Source organism: Coccinella septempunctata, chromosome 5, assembly GCF_907165205.1.
Source record: "Coccinella septempunctata chromosome 5, icCocSept1.1, whole genome shotgun sequence".
NCBI classification, from domain to species: Eukaryota; Metazoa; Arthropoda; class Insecta; order Coleoptera; family Coccinellidae; genus Coccinella; species Coccinella septempunctata.
Genome location: NC_058193.1, coordinates 37567357 through 37583556, shown reverse-complemented (window position 1 = coordinate 37583556; position 16200 = coordinate 37567357). Strand labels below are relative to the sequence as shown.

General features: G+C 40.3%; 1 protein-coding gene and 1 long non-coding RNA gene across 5 annotated transcripts in view; one reads left to right on the top strand and one right to left on the bottom strand.

The window, feature by feature from the left end:
* LOC123312832 (calmodulin-binding transcription activator 1) overlaps positions 1 to 16200 on the top strand; it is a 129140-nt gene that overhangs the window by 77387 nt on the left and 35553 nt on the right. The window lies entirely within an intron of this gene.
* LOC123312833 lies at positions 4676 to 4949 on the bottom strand. The gene is made up of 2 exons (XR_006537688.1): positions 4872 to 4949; positions 4676 to 4796 (listed from the first exon to the last, which is right to left on the bottom strand). It is a non-coding gene; the product is annotated as an uncharacterized LOC123312833 (long non-coding RNA).

Sequence of the window (16200 nt, the reverse complement as noted above, 5' to 3'; positions counted from 1 at the left end):
GAGAGCCGATTCGGAAAAAATGGTATAGGAAAAAAGTGTTTCTTCTGACCTCAGGAATCTACTCTTGAAATATTTGTACGAGTCAAAGACTCATCCTGTATAATTGAGTGATTCCCACTTTAAAATGTTGTTGTAAATATTTGATCTTTTTTTTTTGTAAATATGCTTGGGCAGGGCGATTAGTATTTTAAGCTGTGGGCTCTTTGATGAAAGGAAATGTACAGCGTGTCCTAAAATTCTAGATATGACGTCATCGATATATTTTTTTCAATGCCAATCCTAAATTCCGATTTTCTGACACTCTTCGTTTCTTTCAAAACTCACAAACTAATAGATATCCTCTTAAATCTTTTCTCTATGCGATTTTACTCTCTTTACCTCAAATGAGTTGATCAAATCTTTACAGAATAACCAGATAGGTCGCAAGACCGACATATACAGCGCACAGAATAAACACTATACAAAGAAAACGGTTTTGTTGAATTGATATGGCCGATACTTGATGAAAATCCATAATTGGATTAAAAAATAACGAAGCATCTAACTCTACTACTGAAAATCTAGATGGGGGGTGTGATGACAGTTCCAGAACATTCAGAGTAATTTCAGAGCAGGTACCAATCGAAGGATCGGTCGTTAAGTACAAAAGAAGCTTCTCTTAGTGCTAAATGAAATCTGTATTACTCCATAGTATCGAAAAGTATCATCATCCCTTAGATTTAAACGTTTTCTGATTCTTTCACATGCAGTTTTTATAAAAAAAATAGCCAGCAAACAAATCGAGGAAACTGCCAGTAGTTTATAATTAGTAAATTCTTATTTTTGTGGATTTAGCTGCGTGTTTTCCTTAAGGCGAAAACACAGAAGATAGGATAAATTTATTCCGACCGGAGCGCGTAATCCGTCACAAACAATAACGGCGGTGGCTCGGACGTCCGAGATTATATCTCCAGTTCCGGAATATATCGATGTCGGCCTCCTCCTCCAAACCAAACCCCTCCATTTGTTCCGGGATGTATTTCCAGACGCACAGAGCGGCGAACGTTCCGACAGCCGATAAGACGGGCTCCAATCCTTCGGAATCCTAAAGAGCCAACCTGTCTGGACTCGAACTCCGGGGATTACTGTTTCGGATTTTTCATCCTCGCCTCCGGGGAGATTAATCGCCGCCGCTCTCCTCTCCCCGCCGATCACATATCTAATGATTCTATTTTTTTTTTCTTTCTTCGGCCCTTCGAACGCTCGCAGATTGTGGATGAAAAGGGCCAACAGAGAGCAAGAACGTACGAGAGTCCAAATCAGCGTTGTTTAAATGAACGAAATGGGAGAAATTAAAGGGATAATCTATACAGGGTGAGACTTTGACTCGTACAGATATTTCAACAGAAGATTCTTTAGGTCAAAAGGAACACTTTTTTCCCATAGAATTTTTTCAGATTCGGCCCTGATAAAAAGATATAGTCATTGTAAGTTATCATAATGACCTGTGCCACCCCTGGAACAACAAAATTACACATCTTTTAAACAGGGTTGTATTCAGCCAAGTACCCAATTCTTCAAATTTCACAGATACTTTTTAATTTTTGAACATCAAATACTAATAATCTTCTTTTCCATTGATATGAAAATTTCTTCATCCTCTTTCCATTTCGAAATAATATTAAGACAAAAAAAAGAGCAGAAAACGAGAAAGAAAGTGAATAATAAAGCTTTCATCAAAACTTATTCAAAGACTTGATGATCAATGAAGAAAAAAATAAATAATCATAGGTACATAACTTGTCCTTTAATTGCACTTTGAGGAATATCATCTCTGCGTCAAAAATCTTCTGCTGATCTTGGTGGAGGATCATCCTCGTCGTTAGAAATGCCTTCAGTACTCAAAATAATAATAGTCAAATCTTGCTTTTGAGTGGGAGGGTCTATCGACCAGGTCCAGTCTTCCAAGTGATGATTCTTCTTTTCTTCAGTTGTTCGAGGAACGTTACAGGACCCTTATGTTGGGGAATCATCTCCCATAGATATACCAGTGGTTATTCAGTAGAAAATTGAAAAAACGAGAAAGAAATTCAAAATACTTCTGACACTTTATTGACAATTTGTCAATAATATTTTTTCATGGTTTCTAAACCGAGCCGATTCGGAAAAAATAGTAAAGGGAAAAAGTGTTTCTTTTGACCTCAAGAATCTACTGTTGAAATATTTGTTCGACAGTTAACATGGCCTACTAAATCGCGGCCTGGCGGATCTTCATGCCCTTAAATTGAAGCCATGCAACCTATTTCGGATTGTTTGGTCATAAGCTATCCTACCGGTATCTTATTGGAATGAGCTATTGGTTCGGGATGCTGTGAAGAAGAGATTTCATCGGGTAATCAACTGTCTTAGCCGATCCGTGACCGATTCTAAACCATCCTGCTCCTCCACCCCCAAGTGTATATGGAGCATATACTACGATACCGATTTCACGCCCTATATACATACAAAACACCAAATGAGTTGAAACATCCCAATATCCCACATACGAACCACACAAAAATATTAATCACCTAGGTTTCTGGTAATTTTATTCAAATTAAGCCATTAAGTGTCATGAGGATCACAATTTGTGTGTGTGTAATACGCAAACGTACGCATCATCACATGGTATGCACAGCAGTACTGAAAATTTGACAGTGCAAAAAACAAGTCTTCCCTCGAACAACCTCTTCAATTTATGAGCGGTGTACTTTCGCTTATGAGCAAATTCTCCATCGTCCCTACACTCGTGAACGTCTAGACGAAGGCGTTTGGGGACCCCATTAACGAATTCCATCAAGGCGCTGTTTGCCCCCCTCGCGCCGGACCAACTGCCGGTGGCCCACATCGACTCGGGAATCTCTTACGACCCTTTAAAATTACCGTGCCGTCGCAGATTTCTGTCCTACACAAACATCGGGACATGTTTATGTGTTTATTGTCGAAACGCAACAACAGCAAGTTAATTGGATAAGTTTCTCCTGCGCCTGTAAATCCGGCGGTGCCCGGAGATGTATACAAGCGTGTCGCGAGAACCGCTGCCCCCTTTGATCTATCCGGACCTGTCGCTGATTAAACACTAAAACCGACCAATTTAAGTTTGTTCGTTGGGGGTCTTCCTCTCGGAACGCCGATCCCTAATTAATACTATCAGTTATCCTGATACAGCAGCATCCAGAGGTTAGAAACAGCGTGGCATCCATTCCGGGAAATACCCAATGGTGAAGATATTGCTGGAAAAGTGTTGTAGAATATTCCAGACCAACTTTCAATAATCTAGAACTCCAAGGTTATTCAGAACAGTTCGAAGAAAATCCTGTATAGAATACAAAGGCTGGCTAGTTCTTTGGGAACTACTCAGCAAGATCTAATCAACAATCTACTACACCTCCTTACAGGGCATTGTCCCCTCAGGAAGCAACTGATCTGAAAGGGTCTAGTAGAAGCTGATACTGTGGGGACAAGGATGAAACTCCAGATCACCTGATGGAGGTTTGTCTGGCTTTTGCAAGCCATAGCAAAAAATGATTTGGACGAGAAACTTTCAGGGGCGAAGAGGTGGTCTCCTTGAAGCCATCACAGATAGTGGGGGAAACTGGATGGCGATCTTTAGAAGACACAGCTGCGAAAACAACTCTGATTGGGGGCACAGTAGATCTTAAGATCTCAGGATATCGAAACCTTCCTTGAAATCTTCAATCCACTGGCAGCGTTGATAACCCTACGCTAATATCCTTGCTGGAAGAAAAGGTTAGAGCTTGTAGAAAAAGTGTCGAATCCCTGAAAACATTCAGGTGCCAGGACATCAGATATTCAAAACAGCGAACAAGCTAATCATATGCATCATAGCTCAGATCACTTTTGCAGATATACAAAGAAAAATATGATTGTGAAGGACACAACTGTGAACAGTCCGAGCCACGGTTTCCCACTCACGTAAAGCTCATCCACATCTGATGCTCAATGTGGAAGCTTACACTGCAGTTTCTGCAATAAAAGATCCCACTTCGAATTTGGCATTCGTTATATCTCGGAAAAAAGCTCCGTCGATAAATATTTCCCGTCGAGTTACCTTTATCACTCAATCCATTCTATCCGAGTCCCCCGAAAAGATGCAATCGGACAAAGTGAACCAGGACTTGGAGGGATAACGCCATCTCCACGTGTATCCTGCCTTGGAAAACGACTTGCCCGAATCGGTGGCCCAATAACGGTCAGATTATGCGGCAGTCTGTCGATTATATTGCTGTGTCAACGTCTCTTTGCAGAGAAGCGCTGATCCAGACCGGATGTAACACCAGATATATATTGATACTTATTTCTAACGGATCCGATGGACTCGAAGACGTAATTGCTTTTATGAAGACGCAGGACGAGTCACCTGGAAGTTAACGGACGTGAAGTTGGATATAGAGGGCGGTATGAATCCGGGGTGTAATTTATGGGCGCTCTTTAGGCGTCGTTTCACTTGCGCGATTTGAAGTAATGAGTTGAGAGGAGTGGGTCTTCGAATGGTCGAAAAGTAGGTATTGAGAATTGGTTCGATTGAAAGGATTGAATAAAAATACTTACCTCGCTATACATTTTGCATCACAAACGGAATTTCTTCTGCGGAGAGGCTGAAATCGTTGTTGTACCAATGAGTGGTCCACCACCCGGTCACTAACGTCTGTTACTTTTCCTCGATGTCCAAGCACCTGTAGATCGTTCCCTAAAGCTGGAGATCACGCTGCTCTGTTTTTAATTGCTTCTAAAACTGTCGTAATTTTCTCAATGTCCTCATGAAATCAGCAATGCCAATGAATCGTTCATAGAGCTATATACCAATTAATTCGTTGAAAGATTTATTTTACCTGTTATTTATTTTAATTTTCACGAAATATGCCTTACTGGCACAGATGAAAATGCATTTCCCTGCTTTCTTGGAGCGTAATCAGGAACGGGACAAATAAATGAAATGACGGATTTAAATATTCCTTTCGTTTCCCCATTGTGGTAATGAAATTATGTTGACGCCGTAAAATTTTTACGTAGCCAGGATATGAATTCGTTCCGCTGGAATTTCTTGTGGACGATTGAATTCATGTCCCTCGCTAAACTACTGGAACGGCGGTCATTTTGATTAGGAAAAAACAAACAATAAACATAAGTATACGTTGACTTTCGTATTATTGAATTCGGATAACATATATTTACGACTGGGAAATATGCAAAACATCAAAGCTCCATTTGTGATAGCGATAAAATCTAAGTAATTTTTGCCTTGGAAAAGTAATGTACTGACATAAGAGCAATAAAAAAAAATAAAACGACCGTAGCGAAAGCGGTTAATTATAAATTTCAACGATTTGAATCCTGCAGGTTTCTCTTTCGGGTAGAAGATGTTTCCAGGGCCTTCTGCAACGTATATGAGAATGATAATTTGGAACATTGAACAAACTTTCGTTATAAGTAACACATCACTCAATATGACTTCTGTGTGTGTTTTTGCTCTCAAAATAGACCTCAGTTTCGGCAATCACATTTGAGACAGATTTCTTTTCCTGGATCACCTTTTTCCTATAGGTATGCCAAAATCCAGATGTCCCTGGGAGAGTACTGTGTGTATGGCACCAATTCAAAGCTTGATTCATCGAATTAAACTGTTGTTTTCATTCACTCAACAGAGGGAATTGTCCTGGTGAACAGCACTCTTTCGTTTGTATATGGGGCATGATATTTTACATCATTTTGTTCTAGCAACTCCTTGTATGTAGTTAGTTGGATATTTCAAGGAAAGTTCGTGAGTTTTCAAAAGCATAGAACATTCAGCCTATTCCTTTTGTTGGCGAGCTATATATAATTTTTTTCGCTGGCGGTTATTCATTTAACTCCCTGGAAATAACTGCGAGAGGAGAGAGAGGGAGTATAGAGCGCCAGAACATAATTCCCTGAAAGGCAGGGTCTCCCACAGTCTTATGCCGACCGAGTCTATGAATTACGAGGAGGAGCGAGTATACCAACACAATGGCCCAAGTCCTGCAGGTGAAATTGGCCGAGGGGCCCTCGGCCATTAGATTTAATTAACAGCGCTTGAACGTTTTACGACCTCCGCTCCGCGGTCCTGAACACCTCCACAATCACTGGTTTGTTTTTCTTGAGAAGCACTTTCCTTGTCGCGTAGTATCGGTCAGTATACTTTTCGATATTTTTTTGAAACTGTTATTATTAAACTTCGTGACTGTTTAAATTTGGAATTAAAAAGGTTGCGACCTATTCGTTCGCGAGATTTGCTATATTTCCTGGACTAGGAGCATCGGGAAAGAATCTACAGTCCCTGGGGACCTCGTTGCGTCCGCTGCCAAATATCCCCGGAAGACGTATACAGTCTCACCGAGAAAATAATAAATATTTCTCAATTTCCAAATTCCGTGCACTCAAGTAAAGCCCGTTCACGTGAGGACAATCTCCGTCTCAAAATCCTGCCATAAATAGTCTGAAGTCGAAGTGGATTATTGAAATAAAAGCTGGTCTCCCCATTGGCCGCCGGGCCCCGCTCTGAATGAAGAGCGTTTATTGCGAAATGGTCCGTTTTATTAAATCCCGGGCATCGATCAGGACGTTAGTAGCCGGATATCCGGTCGGTGAGGTAGGTGTCTGGAAGGAGGAGCCCAGCGACCTGATGTACTTGCACTATTCTTCCGGTTTTATTAGTCGATGGAGTTCGTACGTCGAAAAGGGAGGATTTATTTTTTCGGAATCCTTGAGGATAATTGTCCATGAAAACTAATCTTAGAAGTATTGGGTGTCGGAATCATCCATTAATGACTCCTATTAATGCCCGTTTGCTTATTAATGCATGATCCTTGAGTTATTCTGATAATGTCGTGACTTTCACAATTGAATTTATTTCTGAAATATAGGCGATAAGTTCTCAGTGAAACTGCCATTCCTCATATTTAACATATTTTGTTGAAAGTGAAAGATTTTCACGATTCAGAGTGTCCATGATGCTTATCAAGCTACTGTTCGACTTTTTCGTCAAACAATAAACAATGTTTGATCAGCATATGAAATGTTCGAAGAGCTGAAGTGCCACACAGAACAAAAATTCCAAATGTACAACTACGACTTGCAAGTCGGAATTCTGAGATACATGTCAGAATTCTGAGTTACAAGTAGGAATTCTGAGAGACAAGTCGGAATTTCGACTTGCAAGTCGGAATTCTGAGTTACAATTCGGAATTCTGAGATACAAGTCGGAATTCTGACATACAAGTCGGAATTTTGAGATGCAAGGCAGGAGGAGGGCTAAAATAGTTCTAATGACTTTTGTTTTTTTTTTGGTGGATGAAATGATATTCTATTTTTCTCTTTGGTTGCACCATAGCTGAGCTGTCCCAAAGCTTCGTGCTCAGTGTATTTTTGTACTGCCGAGAATTATGCTCCTGGGAACTTTTCGAATCTTTCTTACTGCTTAGTGATTCGAGCACTTTATCGAAATTCCTACATCCAGTTTCATAATCAAGTTCAAAGTCACTTTAAGTTTCGTTTAGTGTCAGTTTCGGTAGGGTTAAAGAAAAGCTTTAAAATTGCAGGGGCTTTAAGTTTGATTATGAAACTGGTCGTTAGTCCTTAGTAATCCCTATAAAGTGCTCGCGAGAGGCCTTCGGAAATTGTGTCAAAACACGAAGAAGCCATCGACTTATTGTCATTCTATGAGCATATATGGATACTACAGATATATTAGATATTATCATATTATCCTGATTCGTAACGACGAACCCCTCAGAAGCTCTGTGAGCTTGTCAGAATCAATAACGTCTGTTAAAACTTTTGAAAGAAAAGAGGTAGGGGTAGGCGTAGGTAAAGGGTCCAAATGTGCCTATACATGCCTTAAATGAGACAAATTCGTCTACGGAGGGCATTTTGCTCAAATGATTCGGCAACAATCGAATGCAAGAAAGCATTCGACCAATTCTAGCCCCACTACTGTCTTGCATCTCAGAATTCCGACTTGTAAGTCAGAATTCTTACTTGTACCTCTCAGAATTCCGACTAATGTCTCAGAATTCCTATTTGTAACTCAGAATTCTGACATGTATCTCAGAATTCTGACTTGTAACTCTCAGAATTCCGACTAATTTCTCAGAATTCCTACTTGTAACTCAGAATTTTGACTTGCAATTCGGAATTCCGACTTGTAACTCAGAATTCTGACATGTATCTCAGAATTCTAACTTGTAACTCTCAGAATTCCGACTTATATCTCAGAATTCCTACTTGTAACTCAGAATTTCGACTTGCAATTCGGAATTCCGACTTGTAACTCAGAATTCCGATTTGCAAAATGTACATTTGGAATTTTTTTTGTGTGGCACTTCAGCGCTTTCGTACATTTCGAATGGGGTCACTAAAACCGTCTTAACTGACCGTCAGAATGCCACGAAATATCGACCTGTTCTATTTGAAGGTCAGTACTACCTAGGAATCACCTGGGTCTGTCAACAATGGAACACAAAGCTTTCACAATTTGGGATGTTCAATAATAATAGGAATAAAACGTTTATTGTCTAAAAAACTTGTTAATTACTTGAAGATTTTGATTTGAGGTTCACTTAAACCATGAATTCCATTTCTTTCAGTTATTGTATTGAATCTGTTGCGTTTATTTCTGAAGTTTGATTATGAAGAAAGCACGGCCGACTCGGAATCGGTTTCAATCCTTCGTTACGGTCCTGTCCGCCGCGTTTCCCAAATTTCGCGTGGCCATTTTTCTCGGCCCCTCGCCCTGGTACGAGATGTCGCAACTCCGACGTCGGTCGGCTGTTTGGGGCCTCTCTTCCGCCGCCGTCGCCGACACGCAACCTCGGACCGCCACCTTCACTGCCGTTGTGTGGTCTCGGCTTGCATAATTCGCCGCATTTTTCGTGCCCGGTACCGGAGTTTTTCGCCCCGTTAAACCCGATTACCCTCTCGCGTTCACGACCGTCGTAGTCGGGCGATTCGGAAAAATTGCCGGAAAATCGCTGTTTCTGATCTCGTCTACACGCGCTAATCAGACACTCTGACACACGGTTACGTTGCGATATTTTCGCCACGATTTTCCGGTTTTTCCGAACGCGAGCGTGCTGCCACAGTTACCGATTGCTTTTTAGACGCATTCCACTCGGATCGGCGTCTTTTTACGTAGTGAACGTCGAACACGAATCGTAATATCGAAACTTCAGTAGGGAATCGATAAATTGGACATGGAAATATCGATATTTGCATCTTCCGGGAAGTTCGACAGGTGGCTATCTTAAAGATACCACTAGAACAAACAGTAGGCGCATAATCTTATCTTTCATTGTAAATATGAGAATGTTTGACAGGCCATTTTTCAAAATAAGGGCATATCAGACCAGGTATTTCTTCACGAATCATTTTCCAACAAGGAATCATCTCTTGTATTTTCCACTGGGAATACGGAATAGGTATAGTTTGAAGAGGACGTTTTGGATCTTATCTTTTCAGAGTGGTGAAGTCCTGGAGGATTTTTCTTTCAAAACCTATCTTATCAACGCACGAAATAACTTTCTATTCATTTTCATGAAAATAACAAAGTTGGGATCACAACTCTAGCCTGTAAACTAACGGTCAGAATGCCATGAAATTTTGACAAGTATCGTTTGAAGGTCAGTACTACCCATCAGAATTCACTGGGGTATGTCAACAAACTTGCTATTTATATATGTCAGACACATGTAGATGTGTTTGGATGTACAACATTTGAGAGCTTACAGTGAGCGGAAGGAAAGAAATATTCCTGCTGTGTAAATGGCGGTACGAAATGGGAATTTCACGTGGAATGATTCATTCCGCGTAATCAAACTGGACGTATAACGTTCACATAAAATGCATTTTCTTAGTTGGCGTACCCGTCGGCGAAATTGTCTACAGTTCCGTATAATAAAGTAATTTCATTTGCTTATGGAAATATGCGTGCTCCGCGAAACTGCATTACCTAAACGAATGACCGTCGAAAGTTGAGAGAAACGGCGCGTCCAGCTAATAAAATACGGTTCACCTATTCAAGTTTCGAATACACCCTGCTCGCTCTATTCCACATACCGGAACGTGGGGGGGTCATAAAAAATTCGTACGCCGAAAATAGACGAATATTATGAAAGTGGAGCGTTTTCGCGATATGTAAAACTCCCATATCTGGCATACGCCATTGGCGGGAATCTAGGGGTGTGAATGATTAATCGATATATCGCGAATTGTGGGAAAGGAGGTCAGATTTTCATCAAAATAATCGATAAGATAAGATAAGAATTATTCATCATGTCATATTGGATAATTCCAATCTTTCGTTTCTAATTGTTTTTAAGGCTATGGGTTAACAATGTTTAAGTGAAAAGTTTTTTGTTGGATAGGACCTTCTGAAGTATAAGCCAATGGAGAGATTCCCTCAGTTATAGCAGAAAAGAAAAAGCAGATATAGGGAATGACGGGCGCTTCAGCTCTAGGCATTATTCACACAAATTCGATACCAACCTTTAAGCTTCAACCTTCCACTTTCTCTATACAGCCTCGGAAACTTAAAATAATTCAGAAATTTTAGGATAATCGTCGATATCGATACATGTTTCCACCCCTAGAAACGAGGCGAGATATACGATCTGGAATCCTCGCAACGAACGGCTCAAATCGTACGAAAGATGCCATGTTGAGACACAATTTATCCAAATCAATTCAGCGAAACCGGGAACAAAGGGAGGAGGACTGTCGTGAGAACGAGCTCGTAAACGGCTGTGGCATTGCTTAATTATGTCTCGAACTCACATGTTTTCGCGCACTTTCTCAGGATTAATTTATGCCCGAAACATCCAGCCGACCTCGTTCATACCGTGTACCCTCTCTCTGAATTTAATGCGCCCGATATCAGGTCCCCGCGAGGCCTAAAACGTGAAATACGAATTCGTTGGAAATTATCCGCTATATACAGAACTGGAATAGAAGAATCAGTTCTCTGGAAAAAGTGTTGTGGCTCATCTATTGTTTGTTCTTGTGGAAAAGCGACAGGGTTGAGTATAGTTTGGCGATTGAAACAGACTTTTGAGTCCAATGAGCACGTGAATTGGATCACTGGGGATCTGTACTGTTCAAAGATGGCTGGTATGCGTGTTCGGCTGTCCAAAAATCGCAGATCAGTTCAGGAAGTTCATTCGTTCAGAAGTTGCTATAGGTCCCCCAGTAAACGTCTCCATGAAGACAATTTAACATCGAGACGCTTGGCAAGGAGAGTTCCACTCGCACAAGTCCCAAAAATTTCAGTTGGCAATTGGTGGTTAACGCTTAACATTGTAGCATCTTGAGAGATGACAACTGTGTTTTAGTTCAAATTTATAGTACTTTCACCTACATCATTTCATAGTTTTCTCCGTGAGTAATAAATACGAGTCAATTATACGAAATTTTGTAGTGCACAGCTGCCAAATTCGCTACCTCAATCAGCCGTCGCTAGGGGATGCGGGAAGATTGGCTTTTTCCGCGCGTCTGGTAACGATCACGGATTTCCCCCCAGAAAACCCGATACCGAATTGTTTCTCCCCAACCCGGTACAACGCGTTTTTCTCCCCTTCGCCCTCTGGAGGTACAAGACGGTCTGGATATATCATTTTCCGGTTAAGATGTATGCAGGTCGTGCCTCCGGTTAACCACTTGTTTCCGCGAGGCGCTGAAAAATCTAATTTAATCGTAAGAATTACGAGACGCGTTGAACACGACGAGGGCGAGGGTAAGATTTGTCGGGTTACGCGTGACTCGATTAGCGCCCCGGTATGTCTCCATCGGGCTGACAGCTCATTTCTCGGAGATGCTGTTGCTTCTGCTTCTTCATACCACGGTTTGCATATGATGTCTCGCGAGAGCATCCTCGTGTGTGCCTGCGATGAATCGGAATGTATGCTTTTCGAAAAATTGGAACGGAAAAGGGGGTGATATACAGCGGTTAGTTTGGAGTTAAGGGTTGTCGAGTCCGTGTTGGTGGAGACTAAAGGATGATGATGTAGGGTTCAACGTGTTTACGGAGATATTAAACCGGAGAAAAATGCAAAATTTTTGTTGAAATGCGCCTCCATAGCTCACAATATTGCCTATGATACAAGAGCTTAGGGAGAAACCCCAGTCAAAGAACCGTTTCTCCCGTAGTGGATTGTAAGAGATGAAACTGTTTATAAAATAAGCTGAAGGACATCTCGCACTCCAAAAATTGATCCTTTCCTCGAAGAAAAAACAAGATTCAGGCAGTCTTCCCCAAGTAACCACAAAATTTTATCTGAAATAATAAAAAGCAGAAAAATGTGAGATCATCATTTGTCATCACAAAGAATGCTTTCAGCAACGAATTTTTTCGATCGAACATTATCTCCAGTGCTCGAAATGCGATTCGAAGTTTACAGAACCTGCTGTCAGCCTCTATCTCCAAGCGAATAAGAACAAACTGTAGCGTCCAGATTAAGATAAGTCATAATGAACTCGGGAGATTAATTTGCATGAAAAAGATCGAGAGGACTACAGGAGGAGGGACACGGGACCTAATCGGATAAGAATCAAACAATCGACTAATTAAGTCTTTCAGTACTTGTCCGGAACCGAAGAGCCGGTAGTGGAATTGAGTCAATTAAGATTCTACCGACGAATTTCACGAATTCCAAGCGGGCGGCCGACAAAAATTCCAAGTCAGCTCTCCATTGTTTCCGGGTACGGTGTCGGAATGGTAAAAACCGAAATTGAATTGTTATTGAAATAGAGAGGAAGCATTTTTCGTTGATTAACTTTTATGTCCGCGTTAATCTCTCTTCGTTCTGTCAGAATTAAGAGGAGGAGAGTTTATGGATTGGCCAGCTGGCGGATTACGTTGGGTTTATTTCCATGCCAGTCCGCAGACACTAAACATTCCGCAGGCGATACGATTTTTTATGACGTTCTTGATTTTTTTTTCTCGTTTTACGACGTTTATGATTTAGGACATAATTCGTATTCACCTGGTTTATAGGGAAGAATTAGGTCGTTGAATAGTCGTTATATATGTACTAATGGAGGTTTCTGATTGGGATTTTTGTTGCTGTCGTTATGTACGTATTTAACGGTTGAGGAATGATTGACGAATCACTATTTGAGGTATGGTATGGCTCTATTATAGATGGAGAACACACGTTTGAAATTTATCAATTTGCAAGGCTTCAAATGCAAGGCTTTTTTCTAAACACTGATCTATACGACGTCGATAAACCGGCATTGATTACCTGCAATAAACGTGCTCCATAAAGTGTTCCGGAATTACCTGCTCAAAACTTTAGAAATCGAATCAGTTTACGAGTCCATCTTAAATCCTTCAACCTCGTAAAACGAAAAATACCAATTTAACCTTCCTGATTTTACTATGGTGGTTTGCGTAAAATAAACTGCATCAGTTGAGAAGAATGCAACTGGAAGTGAGACGCGCAGCTGCCATATTCGTTGAATGAAATATTCGATATATCTTGAGATTCATAAGGTTTTAGCCTTTAGCACTATTCCCCGACACTTTCCTATGGGGTCGACCAAAAATTTTACGGACAAATGTAAATCAAGAAAAAACCATCACTCATAGCATTTTTCTATAGAACTAATAGCAGAGTGAGGCTATTTCATCTTAAAAAAAAACTGACTAATCCGAAAACTACAACCGGAAAACTTGTGAGCCTAAAATATCGATCTAGCACTCGAAACTGATAATTCTTCCGGTAGGAACTTTTTATTTTCGCCTGGGATCGGAGTAAGTAGTCAAGCCTGCCTTACGCCGCCATTTTCATGACCCACTCGGTTTTACGGCCGTCTTCAATCGTAAATCAGCTCGATGTGATCTTCTTCCGGTCTACGGACTACGCAAAGACGCTTCGCCCTAAATAATTTATCGTTTTCTCATATCGACGGAGACACCGGAGATCCGAATTGCTTCGGACCACTCGAAAATCGAATCGCCATCGCCATTTTTCATCCAGATCGACGTGTGTTCTATCAGAATAGGCTAATTCGCTAGATTATAGAGTGGTGAAACATAAAATCTGCAGAATGGATATGCTATACTTGCGAGATTCATTATTTCCAATAAGGAACCCCAACTGTGAACAAAGAATTATATTTCCCTTTAAAAATCTCGAAAATATTGATCGAATTTCACTCAGTTTGATACGGTCCAACGCATGGCTTCAGCTCAGTTAGTTGTTGAGTTATGAAATATTAAATTTCGTATCACACAATTCATAAATACGATTTGCCCTTATTATATGGGGACAACATATAATCTATTGGATTATGCGGTGTTAACTGCTGGCGTGAAAACTGATTAGATCGAGCCAAATGACCATTTCGTTATAGAACACATGTTTAATTTTGTACGATAGGTGTAGAACGAAGGAATAAAATCTGAACTTCAATTATGAATAATTTACCAAATGCCACCAACTATGTAAACTTAATCTACGAGAGTAATTCATCATTAATGCTCCTAAAAATTAACCAAACTCTAATTAGGGGTTCCAACCGACGAAACAACCCTCCAGAAAGTTGCCTCTAGCTTTTCGTTGTTGTTCATGATGTTTAGGTTTATAAGATGTTGTCGAATTCAAGGTGCTTATTATTCCTGAATGTGTGATGTTATGGGTTTGTTGGGGTAACCGGTATTTAATTATAATATTTGTAATAGCTTGGAAACGTCTGTGAAGTTAGAGGTGAATTGAATATTTTTCAGTGAACCTTGCCGAGATTTTTGGTTCTGATACATAAGGTTATGGTTGATATTTGTCATGATTTCCTCAAGTTCTCGAGAAGCAATTCTTCCAGTAATAAGTCTCGGAGTTTCATTGATCTCGGTGCAACCGTTCGGTCTTGACGAATTTTTAAACTACCTCATCTTTTTAAGATTTTTTCTGAATTCAACTTTCGACATGCGTAACTCTCAAAAAAATCATGGTAGATCTGAATGTGATACATATACTCAAAGAGCAACCCCTTCTTGAAGTAAATATTCGAAAAATACCTACAGCTTTACAGTGGCCACTTGAAAACAGTTCTATCCTGATCTGATAATATGACTTTTTTTCACACCAGTACATCGTCATCGAGTCCGACCCTGTTTCAGTATGAAGCACGAAGAACTAGCGGGGGATCACCCACTATGCGGTTGTTATTATCATCGTTTTCGTGTTGAAATATCCGGATAATTGAATTTCCTGAGAAAATAACGACCAGACGGCACTAAATAAGAGAAAATCACGGTCCGGTGACAAAATAATGAGCTTCACGAAATAGGGGATGACCGGAAATGTCTGAAATGAAATAGTTCCTTATTTAAAAACAATTTGCGGTTCCGGCCGCGTCTGAGGGGGCATGCTTGAAATTATACACGTCGTCGACGTCTAAAAATGCTTCCCCGTTTTTGGGTGCTTTACGATCCTGATCAGCGTGTATAATTTGCATAACTTAGAGCGATCATTTTCGGTAATTTCAGTGTCCGTGAGTGTTTTTCTTTGACGACCGCATATCGTGGATATAATATTGGGCCGCGGATGTAATTTTGTTTTTTTTTTTTGTAGATTTTTTTCAGGGAGAAATTATTGTTTTCCGGTTGTGCTACTTTTTTTCAGTATACTTTGACGAAGTTGGAACTTTGTCTCGAGTTTACCTCACTGTGGAATGGGTTGTGTGAATCATGGTTTATCATGACCCCTGAAAAGAATAATCCATAAAAATATTTGGTGAGAATTAACTGTCGAAAAAACCAAACGGCCCGAAAGATTCGATTAATTTACATTGGAAGGTTTCATTATTTCCGATTATGAATGAATTTAGCAGTAAAAGCTGATAACATTTTTACAAACAGCTAACAAATCTACTCATGTTTTCTTCAATAGTATCCGAGAATTACCTTGTTTATATAAATGTGTGAGTCTAGAAATAGAACGACTTCAAATAGGTGCCTCTTTTCCGCTCTATTATTGTATTGCATCTTATTCATTCTAATTTTAGAGGACCTGTTCCAAAAAGGAACAGTGTCTACCGTTCCAGTAAACCCTGTAACCTTCCGATCGAAAATAGATTTCCAATTAATTAATGTAACTCTACGTGCATTTGGCAACCGATCAAGTTGTTCGATCTATCGGGGATTACCTT